Here is a 13,482-nt window from a genome sequence, read left to right as displayed (position 1 = left end):
ATGTGATTACTATTTGCAGGAAGAAGAAATAACTAACTAAATGGATGAAAAGTTAAGCCTACAATGTTCTTATTCCCCCTCCTGAACAACCTCAACAATTTACTCAAAAGACTTAAGACAGTTAATAGTCTAACACAATGTGCTTAACATCTTAATTTCATTTTCCTTAGAACAGGAACTGAAATCGTGACATTAAACACAATTCCACACATAACTCACTCTTCAAACTTCAGTTTCTAACATCATCCCAAACTGCACTTTGGTGAACTAATAAACATTGTAGCAACTGTTCATTAAAGAGATTATTTTCAGCTACTTCAGTGATGACAGCATAGGCGAGCTATTGCTGGCACTTTTAAATCCAGCTTTCTGACACTAAACACGGTCTTGCTTTTAAAACGCAAACCTAGCAGAAATGGAGGGAAAAAAAAAAGGCAGAAATGCCAAAACATATGCAAATCTTGCATCAAAGGATAGATGCCTGTTACAATTTGCAGTAAACATCTCAGAAGTTTTTAAAAGTAGTAAGTGTGATTCAGCTACTGAGAGCCTCAGAAAGGAGAAAAAAAGATGATCCATGTTAATACTTGACAGATTGTTCCTTATTTTTATGTCAATCTAGAAGTTTTGAAATTTAAGTTTAAAACTACCTTTTTAAAATTATTACCATAAGGTAAGTATGCTCTTGTGAATGAGCACATGTAGAAGAAAACCTCCAAACAACTAACAATGAACTATGTAACTGGAATTTTAAGATTTAACTGACGTTAGTTTATTACAGCTAACCTTTCTATAATTTCATCTTTTTTATTCAATTTTTCTGGTGCTACTAATTTACACATGCAATCAAGAAAGATCTCAAGTCAAAACAGGACAGGGAACGGGAATCTAAATGACAAGTATTTCTTCTAACAAGGATTAGTTAAGAGGTATGCTGCAGTGGCTGTGAAAAAAGTAGATAATTTGCATTACTTCTAGACCCACTAGCTGTCACAAAATTTAAAAAGAATAATCAGTTCGAGTGTACTAAAAATTATTATTTTGCAACAAAGTTGAGAGCATTTTTCAGTTTGACCATGATTCGCAATTTTCTCCAGTCAAAATCATTTCATGGGTACTTCTCAGTGACCTATGTCCTAAATAATTTTCAATTCCTATGAGCAAGTGACCTCTTCACGATCTGACTAACAAAGGAAAAAACATGATGATTCCTATGAACAGTTCTTTTTCAACCACCATCAGAATTTAATTTCTCCAAAATAAACCTGGTAAAAATAGAAATGCAAAAAAAGAGTACTCAGTGTTCAAGAAATATTAATTAATCACCCTATCAGAAAGATGGATAAATACCAGCCCTCACAATTTTGATGATGAAAAAACAAAGAGGTTAAGTGACATTTTCAATGACACATAGCAAAACACTGCCACAACAGGGATCACATCTCAGAAGTTTTCTATTGTTTTCAGCCCACTAGCCTTGAATAACTCCTGTGCATGCAATGCTGAATCAGGTATATTCCTCAGAATATAAAAAGCTTATTCTAGCTCACATATATCAGTCAAAAAAAAAAAAAAAAAAGCTTATGCTACAGTACTTTTTTAAAAATACATTGGAGTCCAAAAAGAACTTTTCTAAAAATATACTGGAGTCTGACAGGAATGTTTCTAAGCAAATGCACCTTTAATCTTAAAATCCCAGTTACGATGCATTCTAACGCAGAAAGCATTTTAAAATGTATAAGCAACAGATGATTAACAACAAAGAAGAGTCACTTCCAAAACCTAAGAAACTCAACACCTGACTATTGTACAAACCCTAGTGCAGCTTTAAAATAGTACTGTGTATTCACTAATTAAAATATCCTGAACTTGATACACTTACTTTACTCTTCCTCACACTCGAAAAACTCTAATTTGGTTGTTCCCTACAGACTCTCTGGTAATTTTACACAAATCTTCACTGTACAGAAAGCTACTAAACATTTAGGGTTTTTCCCTCTCTCAAAGGTTATAAACACTGTGGCAAAGATCTTGTGACAAAACATAGGAATCACTGAGCTTAAACTAAAAACAAAGAAATATCCAAATATTTATACAACTGATTCTGCTTAAGCTTCCTAGTAAGGTTACTGTTAAATCTTAAAGCTTACACCAACAAGGCCTCACATTAAGCAGTATATTTCAGGTGCTATATATTAACAAAATAAATTACAATGCCTAATTATGTATCTTTTGTATGTCACTAAGTGACCTATCAATTGACATGAAGGTTACTATATGTGTTTTGGAAATGCTGTATTTGAAACACTCTTTCATTTCACTTAACCGTTTAGTAATCTATTATTCTGAGTAGTTAAATTAATGATTTAAGTGTACAAAAATGCTACAGAACACTAACATTTTTAAGAACTACATTAAAATAGCAAATTACTGAGAAACATGGGTCTTTTCAATATCTATATTTAATATGAACAAATTATTACAATCAGGAAAAGCCTTAAAGATAAATTCTAATTTGAAAACTAAAAATCTATATTTCACTCAAAAGGGTTTAGTGTAGCATTAGAGAAACTGATTTAATAATTAATCATATTTTCTTTAGACTAATATTACTAGCAGTAATGTTTTTCCTTAATGGTTTTAAATTACCTAGCACGGGAAAAAAAAAAAAAAGTAAACCTGTCAAAATCTCTTAAAACTTTATCTCCAACTTCTTTCCCCCCCTCACCAATTAATGTGGGCATAGAGGCACCATGCACAACTTCCTAGTGCCATATTTGCAACGAAATTTGCAAGGGCCTGATCCAAGCCCACCGAGTCAACGGAGCGATTCCTATGGATGTCAGTGAAAAGATTCCCACTCACTCAAGTGACTTTTGGAGAGGGTCTTTTATGTGAGGAAAGACTAGGGGAAATCCTCTTTGGAAGGGGAACTTCTGCGTTTCTCTCTGTAATAAAGTGCATAAACAAACACGGCTTCTTAAAAACAGAAGTGATTCCCAGGTGGAGATTACTGCACGTTCTTCCATCTGCAGCTCTGTGCTCTTTACACACAGACGGTGATACTATAAATTTAGGGTGGTTGCTTTTGAGATTATTTTTCCCCTGAGAATACACCAGCAGCCTGTTTTCTGTCCAGACTATTCTCACAAGTTTTAAATTAATGTTTTCCTGCCTGCACCGACTACTTGTCCACAGCCCAGGCTTTGCCCTTCTGCCTGAAGCCCCATCCTGAGACCTCACCAGCGCTCACCAGTGCACTCGGCCGGGGGCTATGCTGGGAAATGGGCCCGCAGACTCCTGAACCTGACACGAACTGAACTGCGGGGAAGAGCAAAACCACCTCACCGAGTGTCTTTACCTTCACCAGGCCAGCTCAGACGGGTGGCAAAGGGCGTTCCAGCAGGTTAAGGGAGGCTGAGAGCTGTGCAGCCTGCGCATCCCGTGCTCAGCACAGCAGAAAGCACAGCGAGAAGGCACTCATGCTCGCCCTCTCTGCCCTGGCACCCCTGGCTGGAGAAGCAAACCCCAGCGTTCCTCACAGCCACGGGTGCGCTACCTCACCCCGCTCCTCTAAATTAAACTTTCAAAACTTTCCAGGTCCCGCAGTCCTCTTGAATTTCAAGAGCCAATTCCAGGGTAAGGCCGCCATGCACCAGCCACGGAGGCCGCCTCAAGAACTCCGCAGCTGTAGCATCATTATTTATTAATTCTTGGGTTTAGGGTATTTTTGTCTTTTGGTGGAAGGGCTGCAAGCGAAAGGGGCGGGGGGTGACGCTGCCCCTCGCTGCAGCCCGAACAGCGCCGGCAGGCACGGCGGCCCCGTGGGCACCCCCGCGGCCCTGCGCTTTCCCGCCCACGCCAGCGGGGGCGCCCCGGGGCAGCACGGCGCGGGGCGCCCCCAGGGCCGGCCGGCAGCCTCTCCGCGCGGGCGGACGGGCAGAGAGGCGGAGGCGGGGGGGGCGCGCCTCTCCCTCCGGCAGGCAGGCAGCACACAAAGGAGAAACGTGACACGTTTCTTCACCGGGGCTGTCTGCTGGGGAGGTCTCGGGGAAAGAGAAAAAAAAAAAAGAAGAAAAACATAAGGGGGGGGGGGGGGGGAAGCACTCACGGTGAGGCGAGCCGAGGACGGCTGAGCCCCTCCGGCACACACTCCCTCTGAAGCCCGGCCCCGAGTTCTCCCCGCCTCGCACTTCTGTCCCCGTACGGGGAGGCTACAGGTTGTTTGTTTTCAATTACGCGGTGGGGGGGTGCGTGGCCTCCGCGGCCCTGCGCGGGGACTGGGTGGTACCCGCCAACCCGCGCTGCCATCCGCGGCTGCCCCGGGAGATTTGAGAGGAGCCGCCACCCCGCTCCCGCGACCGGTCCGGTCCGCCGGGTTAGTGAGGCAGAGCCCAAACTCCAGCCGGGGCACAACCAGCCTCCTGCCGCCGAGCGTTCCCCCCACCACCGGTGGCGATGCATTTTTGCCAGCGGTGCCCCTGGGTGCCGGGAGACCTGACACATGTCACTCCTGCGGCCGCGCCGGCCGCGGCCAAACTTTCCCGCGGCGGCGGCAAGTCAGTGAGCGGCGGCGGGGGGAGAGCGGGTGGAAGTAGCAAGTCACACCGGGGAGCGGGGGGAGGAGGGAACGGGTGTGCGGGGGGGTAGCACTTACCGGGAGGAGACACCATGCGGGGCGTCCCGGCGAGCTGACACCGAGAGAAAGGGCGAGCGGAGCCGCGCGCAGCCGCGCGCACATGCAAAGTCTCTGCGGGCGGAGCCGCCGCCGGGACGCGCGGGCCAGGGGAGCGGGGGCGGGCGGGCGGCGCGGGGGCCTCCGCGGGTGCGGAGCGGCGGCGGTGCCTGGCGCCCTCCCGCCGGCTGGCGCTGCCTCGCGCTGGCGGTGCCGCGCTCCCTCCCCCGGCGTGCGGGTCCGCCCGTGTGCGGAGTGTGCCGCCTGTGTGTATGTGTTTTGTTGGGAATGCAAAAAAAAAAAAAGGGGAGAAAAAAAAGGAAAAAACCGGCTGCTGCACACACCGACTCCTTTGGAGAAAGGGGAGTGAAGAGGGAGCCCTCACATGATCGCGAAGTGGCCTGCACAGAAGTGCTAATAATGCGGGGGGGGAGCAGCGGAGGGGGATGGCAACAACAAAAAAAAAAGTGCGGCGGGACGCACTGGGCCGTGCCCCGCTCCGCTCCGCGCCTCCCCCGGCCGGTCCCTGCCGGAGCGGAGTGCTGCGGGCCGCGGCGGGCGGCAGGTCCACCTGCTATGTAAACAAACCGTCGGGGAAGTTGTTTGCTCTCGGCGGCGGCCCCCTCCCCGCCCCCTCTCCTCCCCCCCGCCCCCGCCGCTCCTCTCCTCCGGCTCCGTTAGACACAACGAGTTTAGCAGACGGGCAGAAAACAAAGCCGGGTGTTGTGCTGGCAGTGCCGGCTGTCTGCAGCTTGCTGGCAACCCCCGAGGTGCCGCGGCCCTCGCGCGAAGGCAGGCCCGGGGGACCCGCGTGGGAGGCGGCCGCGCAGGCCTGGCCGCCGGCGGCAGCTGTGCCGAGAGGGCACGCGTGGGGCTCGAAACTTTCTTTCTCTTCCCTCCCTCCCCGCCCCCGACATTTCGGAGCAAGGTGCAGGAGCCCCCCGGCTGCCCGCAGGGGGAACCGGCAGCTCTCCCCGTGTGTGGCGGCAGCGCGGCGGGGAGCGAGCGCGGGAGCTGTTGACGTTCCCGAGGGGAAAAACACTTTTTAAGTGGTTCCCGAGTGGGGGCCGAGGTGGAAGAAGTGGTGGCATCATGGCGAGAAAGGCGAGAAGTTGCTCCTGTCCTGCCTCGTCCTCGCCGCGGTTCTCGGTCACTCGGCGCCGGGGGTGTATTCGGGTGGAAGGACTCGCGTGAGCGCGGATGGTAACGCACGACACTCGCGGAGCGGAACGTGGGTTTTGTTGATTTAGAGCCCACCTGATCACAGCGCGGTAGCCCCGACCGCGGCTTTCGTGTGCTTTTGACTTCGAAAGGCTGAGGGTCAGAATCAAAAGTGGCTGTGACTCAGAATTAACAGGCACCTCAATTATTAAATTTTTAAAATCCCAGAAACTTTGCCACTCGCCACTCCAAAAGAAGCGGGAGACTGCCCGCTCCCCGCCGCACCGCTCACGCCCGGGGAGGCCGGCGAGCCCCGGCGGGGGTAGTACCGGCCGCTCGGCCCTCGGCGGCACCGGGGGAGTGCGGGGGAGCCGCTACCGCGGGGGCGGAGCCGCCGCAACTCCGGCAGCTCGGCGGGGCCCCCCGCGGCGGCCCCCGGCCGCGGGCCGCCCCCCGCCCCACCGCGCACCCTCCCGCCCCCGGCGGCGGGGCCGGGGCCTGGCCCTGGCCGGGGGCCGGGGCGGTGGCGGGGCCCGTGCGGGGCGGCGGCGGGGCGGCGGGCAGCCAATGGGGCGCGCCCGGGTTCGCGAGGTGAAAGTTCACCGCCGGGGCAGGCTCGCCGCGGCCGCCGCGGGGGCGCGGCGCTGCCGATGGGTGGTCGTAAAATATATTTATTTGCTACTCGCGACTCTTTTGTCTCGCCTCCGCCCCCCCCGCTCCGGCCCGTCCCCGCACGGGTTACCGCGGAACTGCGGCGTTGCCGCGCCGGTTTGCGAGCGCAACGGTTGCGGGTGACACTGGCCGCACACCCCGCGGGGCCGCGGCGGATCGAGACAAAGTTTCCGCGGACGGCCGCTCTCCGCGGCTCCGCGCCCTGGGGGCCGGCGGGGCGGGCGGAGAAACGGCGCGGGGCCCCGCCGCCCCGCTCGCCACCGGCCTGCAAACGAAATCGGGCCCCGCGGGCTCCGGCCGCCGGCGGGCTCTGCGGGCAAGGGAGCGGGACGCCGCGGGAGCGCACGTTGCGCGGCCTAGAGGCCGCGGGCCCCCCCCGTGCGGCCGTGGGCGGGCGGGAAGGCGCGCCCCGGGGGAAGAGGTGGCTCTCCCGCAGGAGCCGGCGGCGGCGGGCGGCCACACGCCGGTGCGGCGGGAGACGCGGTGCCGCGCACTTGTTTCGGGGAGACCCCGGGGCACCGAACCGGCTGGGGGGGCGCGGGCCGGCGCACGGGCACAGCCAACTTCGTTGAGCGCCGGGCGGCCGCAGTGTCCCCGGACGGAAAGACAGAGGCACGGACCCGAGCGACGGCACCCGGTGACCCTCGGGTCTGCCCCTTGCCGGCTCTGCCCTGCCCTGGGCCGCCGCCGTCGGGCCGGGCGACCCCCGCTCCCAGCCCAGTCCCCCCGGCCTGGGCCGCGCTTTGTTTGAAGGAGATGTAAAATCCTCCCTCGATCAAAGGGCCCCGCTGACAGCCCCGCTGTCTGGTGGGTAACAACCACGGGGAACAATACGGCGCTTGGCTGCTGGAATTATTCGGCGTTGCCCGAGTCTGCGCGGCTCGCCGGTCCCACGCAAAATTAGAGCTAAACAAACAAAACACTTTCCCGACTCTTTTATCTGTTTGTTTTGTTTGTTTGTTTTTTCCTACAACGACGATTACGGCGTAAAATATAACTAGGCTTTCTAGTGAAAAAGGCTGGTGCGTTTTATTTGTTCCTGTTTACGGTTCGAGATTTCATCTGCACAATTGTATTGTGTTTCTCGCTTCAAATAAATCGCTTTTAAACCGTCTTCCTTTAATTTATTTAATGCATTTTCTCCGTGCAGCTGGCCGCGTTAGGTGTCAGTCAGATTGCCATTTTCCATTAGGATTGTTTAGAAAGCGAATAAGAAAACAAACAGACTCTTCTTCTAAACAGGTTCGTTCCCCTTGCTCCCCGCGCACAGCTCCCGAAACACTTTGGAAAGAGCAGAAAATGCTGGTTTTAACCGAAGTCAAACCGAGGAGAACCTGTATTACAACATCAAAGCGAATGGAGACGTTACAAAATTGGTGGAGTTACACCACCATCTGTCGTTAAGCTTCGGGACTACAAAAGTTCAGACGTATAATAAATCTTAATGAGAACTGGCAATTTTCTTTTTTCTTTTTCGCCTACAAATCTTGCCCCCGCGAGGGAGTGGGGTTCCCGGCGTGGGCTGAGCCTCCCGAGCCATGGGCAGCAGCTTGCCGGTACCCTTCAGAAACTTGTCTGTCCTCTGCCACTTGACTCGTTGTGTGTGACCTGCGAGGCCAAAGGGTTCATTCCGGCACCTGATGGCCCCAAGGAGTTTGCTCTTCCCAATGCATAGGCACCTACACTTCACAGCACTTCTTGGCCTCGGGAGTCTGCATTCATAAAGAGCAAAGGCAAAGTTTCAGTTAAAAACAAATGGACAAACAAAAGCCAAACGCACACACACATCTCTTCAGCTGTAGGATTCAATTTATCCCATTTTGTAGTTGCCAAAGAACCAAGAAGAAAGATCTTTTGGGATTTTCTGAGAACTGGTGTTGTGTCAGAGGCCAATTGTTACTCAGAGTAAGGAACACGCAGGCAGATCTTCACAGAACCCTGCCATGAAAACCGTTGAGTTTATAGTTACTTTATCACAGTTCCTATTTTAAGGCAGGCATGGTTTTGTAAGCATTGATCCAAATGGGTTGCTGTATGGAGTGCTTATCATTAAAAGTCAACTTTCAGGTTGTTTCTCTTCCACTGTGTAAATTCACAGCTTTTTTGCCTGTCTTCAGCGTGACATTTTGCGAGTGTTCACAAGTCCTTATACTGTAATTAGCACTATGCATTTCCTAGTACTATTGAGGTGAAGCTGGCAGTTTAATACACTTTCACAAATCCTGTTTCCCAGTCTGATTCCTCTTCCCAGAGAAAATCCATTTCCTGTATCCTACCAGTAGCTGTTGATAGTCAGAAGGAAGTTTCCACTTTTAGCTTGTTGACACGTCAAAAGAAACTCGTTTCCTCTGAAGCTATACGTCAACTTTCCAGGCTGTCTCATAAAATATGGAATTATCCTGCAGGCAATAAACACTTTCAGCATTCCTTTGTCTAACGTGTTATTTTCATGTTATTCTGAAAAAATATATATATATATAAATTTTCTATCTTCTCTACAGTCAACTAAGCTTTCATAACCAACAAAGCTCTTTGAATCAACATCAAAAATCAAAAGCTAAGGGTTCTGAATTGGTGAGAAAGGTGTTTAAGATTCATTTGATTGAAATAAATCCTATGATACTTTCTCTGCTTTAAGGAATAGCTCGGCCATTGCAACCAACTACTAATTTAGGAATGTTGGATAAAAACCTTGTGTCCAAAAATTCACTGATCATTTCAGAGTTTGCACTGCCTACAGTTGTACATACGTTTGAGTGTAATTTCATTTTTAAGTTATTCAACAGCAACAAAACTAAAAACAAACAAACACCCCAAAAAAACCCAAACCAAACCAAAACAAAAAAACACACACAAAAAAACAAGGCAATTAAGAGTTGCTGGAGAAAGGTTGTCTTGCTAGAGTTGGAACGAATGCTACCCTGAACAATACTGACCTAAACGGAGGGATTACATTGTGTCAGTCTGATTTCTTTGACATAGGGAAAAAAAGAGCTGTGCAAATCTTCGACTCAAATTTCTGTATTGGAAAAACATGGCAGAATTTTTGATGGAGTATTTGGCATCTATATGTAAAGATGACCTATATGTCTTTCTGGATTATTTTCTTGTTTTGTGTGGCCAGGTTTGGATAAATATGCCATGCTGATATTTTGGGTCTTGGTCCATAACCATTAAATGTATATATGAAAGTCTTGTTTAGCGTAAGGTGAGGAAAGTTTTAAGACTACCAAACCTCTTGATGAGTTTCCAAAGTATAACCTGGGGAGCAGTACCACAAACATACATAAACAAGCAGCTGCCTGAGTCCCATGAACAGCTCATAACTTCTGGAAAGTTTGGCATCTGACCTCTAAGGTGGTGCTAGAGTCAAGACACCTAAATCTGAGACTGCAATCTTCCAAATCCTCATTTAGCTCCCAAGGAGCTGAAATTGATAAGGTGCCAGTAAAACTCCTTAGGCTCCCAAGATACCACTTGTGAAAATACTCCAAATAACAACTGTCACAGTCAGGCTGAAAAGCTTGGTGAGTTTCCTCAGCCCAACCAGCTTCCTAAAACTGGGCATTCTCTGTGCAGCTGAGCATTAAATTGTGATTAGGTAAAATGCCCAGTCAGTTCTTAGAGCATCAACTGACCCAAGCATCCCCTTTCCTCGACAGGCACCCTATCCACTGGGCTGCATGCCCACACTTTGCTGCTACTCCAGCCAGTCTTCGAGCCCTGTTCTGCAAAGTGACACCACACCCTCATCCAGACCTACTGAAACCAAGTGCCGATGTCATGGTCCTGGGAGGTGGCTGATGGCTGAGGACCAGGGAGGGTCTAGAAGCCAATTAGAAAACTGTAATAATTTAGCTATGATATTAAAAAAAAGACATTGCAGCAGCTCCCCTTTGCTGTCATGTTGCAAACCATCGGTGAGAACACCTGCTACTTTTATGAAACAGACCATACAAGCACCACCTCCAAAAGAGGGTTCAGAGCTCTGAATGGCAAAACAGCAGGGCATGGAAACCCCAAGAAGGGCCACAGTTAAAGCAATATTGTCTCTTCAGCCTCTCTTGCAATTGCCTTGAGCAGCTCAGAGCACTGACCACTATGAATTTTGTGCTGAAGTTCCCAGCTTTCTCGCCCTGGCACGCAGGGAGCCCAGATACCCATCTCGAGGTTATGCATTATATGGGTTCACACATAGGAGCCAGGTAAATCAAAAAGCAGATTCAGCAGTGAAAATGTAGTCCTGACTATAAAACAATGAGCCTTCACACGTTCCACCAAGGTCTGAAGCCCAACTTTTCCTTTTCTATCTTGTGGTCATTTATTTGTAATTTCCCCTTCTTAATTTCCTCAGAGCAATACTTAAGACATAGGGACTTGCAGAATTTTTTTAAGGCTGACAGAAATCTTCCCAACAGGCAGCTTTTTCTCTTTTATTTGTTTTGTTTCTTCTGCTCTCCTCTTCCATCTGTAGTACTTTCTCACTTCTCAGTAGAAGGTTGTGTAGAAGCATCTCTGCCACAAGCTGTGCTCCAGTGAGAAGTGTCACCTCCAGATGAACTGCTTCATCCTCACCCAGAACAAACAAGGTGTGGGTTGGTAGAGGAGTAGAAAATGAATGGGCTTCTTGTGGTAAGACTGCACAAGGCCTTTGATAGACCTGACTCATGAAGTCTTCACAGAGGACACGAGTTGCTCATGAGTTTACTCTCTCAGAGCTAAAATCCATCTGCCAGAACCTGAATTTTGTGGAGGGAACAAACAAGGTTCTGCTTCACAGAAGAAAAGAGGATCAATCCTGTTCTTTTCCAGCTCCAAATGTAGTTTTCAACACCGATGTTAAACTATGACTTTGTAACACCAAAAGAGCACATAGTTATTTTCTAGCTCTTTCTTCTCAAGCTAAAAATGCTCGCATTTAGGGAAATACATTTAGTAACCAAATAACAATTACATCTGCATCTGGACAATGCTTTCCTATAGTACCACAGACACAAGGACCACATTAAAGATGCAAAATTATGTTCAGTTTCATAATGTTTACACATCTGTGACAACATTCCAGGCATTTTGTCAGTATTTAGGGTTGGGGGACAGAGCCATCTTTTTAGAAACCATTTCTATGTCATACACACGGATTAGCACGTATTAAGTAGTCATCATTCCGCCCACAAGCACTTGTATAGAATTCATGGGTTTGGGGAGTAAATTGGAAGCAGACCATGAATGTTAACAATATGGCTAGATACAGGAGTTTTACACTAGTCAAACTAAATAAACAAAGCCCTTTTTAGGTTTATTTAAGAATACTGTGCAACCTCAGAATATGTATTTTTAAGGCAATAGAGATACTGCCTTGTAGAAGTGAATTACAGACTTCTGTGATAGACAAGCAGCATAGTAACTTGTTTTCCAAATTTGTACAAAGCTATAACAAATAAATGACAAAATACTACTTGCTTCCTCACCATACCACTTGTCACTTCAACAGCAAAACATGCTTTTGTATTGCTACAGCTACAGAGCTGATACAGCTAGGAGGAGAATCAAAGAAATTTAGAATTAAGCACCATCAAAACAAGTGGATTTCATAGCACTGCACTTTAGTTTGTCAGTTGTTTTACTCATTGTGTAAGAAGCAAAGCAGTAGGCAAGCGTGACTCTGAAAGACTATTTTTTAGAACAAATTATTTGTAAAGTAAAGAAGTAGTATCTGTAGCCTTGGACTTCTGTATGAAGGCAAGCAGCTTAACAATTTTATACCAGTCATTAAAAAAATACTTTTTAAAGACATTATTTTTATTTACACTGCCTAATTTTTTGCTGCTACATATAATTTCTTTTCATGGTAGCAAACTGCAGCTATGCCCAAATCCCATTAGTAATTCACAGTTCCTGATTGCAGCTGAAGGCTGGAACCATGGTCTGTATTCCTAAGAATGAGGCTCTGGGTGAAGCTTAATCTAATATTTGGAAAGCATGTTCCAGGGTCAGCTGCTTGAACCATGTGTACCTTCCTACCTCAGTCCAACCATCCAGCAAGTCTGTGTGCATTTACCTGAGTGCTTTGTTACCAACACTTGGCAGTAGGCATCTCAGCCACAGGAGAAAGGTCAACATTTTCTCATCAAGGGAATGATTCTCTCATCTATGAGTGTTCTTTATGTGTCAGACTTTCCAAAGAAGTCACCAGTTCAGGAACTAAACCAGGTGGCCAGTACATGCTAAAGTAGCCAGCACCTTTTAAAGAAATCAGATTATCAAAGGATACAGCTGAATCTTGAAAATCTGGTCTTTAAAAGTACTTAAATGGATGCTGGCTTCTTAAACATCCCTTCCAGTTAGAGGTGCTACACACATAAAATTCTGGCATTCTTTATTGAAAATCTAACACTGCAGCATCACACTCAACTTTGTGGATGCACAAATACCCCTTTTTTTGAACCTATTCCAAATCTGTATGGAAGAAAGGAAAAGCAGTAAGTGCCCATTTGAAGTACCTGTACTGCCCATATGTCTGCACATTTACAGTAATTTATTGGATTTAATGTAACAGGTGAACTGGCGCTACTTGCTGTAATAAAGGTTTAAGGAGATCACCTGCTGGTTTGTTTATGGATTTTAATGGGGGCTGCTCTGGGCTTCATATAAACATTACCCAAAAGCTTACCTGGTGCAAGCATTACTTAAAAACTACAGAAAGATTTCTGGCTTTACCACGACTATGACCAGCTAAGTACAAAATGTATGGAGACAAAAAAAATATATATATAAAGGTCCTTAATAAATAAGAATAAATCAGCAAGGTACCTCTTGTATTCTTCATGTTATAGTAGTCTGTGTTTGTGTTTCACAGACTATTTAAAACGTGTAAGTATAGTCTTGAAATGTGAAAATAGTTTGGCATTTTAAAAAATATAAAACCAACAGGGTTTTTTATTTTTATTTTTTTTTCTTCAGAATGAAGCTTTGGC

At 47.7% G+C, this 13,482-nt stretch overlaps 1 protein-coding gene and 1 long non-coding RNA gene across 12 annotated transcripts in view; one reads left to right on the top strand and one right to left on the bottom strand.

Moving 5' to 3' along the window:
* Window positions 1–4,796, bottom strand: part of FOXP2 (forkhead box P2) — a 422,851-nt gene extending 418,055 nt beyond the window's left edge. For all 11 annotated transcript variants that reach the window (XM_065048743.1, XM_065048749.1, XM_065048750.1 and 8 more), the window contains exon 1: window positions 4,658–4,796. The gene's annotated coding sequence lies outside the window, so the exon portion shown is untranslated. The remainder of the gene's footprint in view (window positions 1–4,657) is intronic.
* Window positions 4,100–7,966, top strand: LOC135578213 (uncharacterized). The gene is made up of 2 exons (XR_010469561.1): window positions 4,100–4,220; window positions 7,751–7,966. It is a non-coding gene; the product is annotated as an uncharacterized LOC135578213 (long non-coding RNA).
* The last annotated feature ends 5,516 nt before the right edge of the window (window positions 7,967–13,482 follow it).

The sequence above is a fragment of the Columba livia genome, chromosome 1 (assembly GCF_036013475.1).
Source record: "Columba livia isolate bColLiv1 breed racing homer chromosome 1, bColLiv1.pat.W.v2, whole genome shotgun sequence".
Taxonomy (NCBI): Eukaryota; Metazoa; Chordata; class Aves; order Columbiformes; family Columbidae; genus Columba; species Columba livia.
This window is presented reverse-complemented; position numbering and strand designations above follow the sequence as displayed.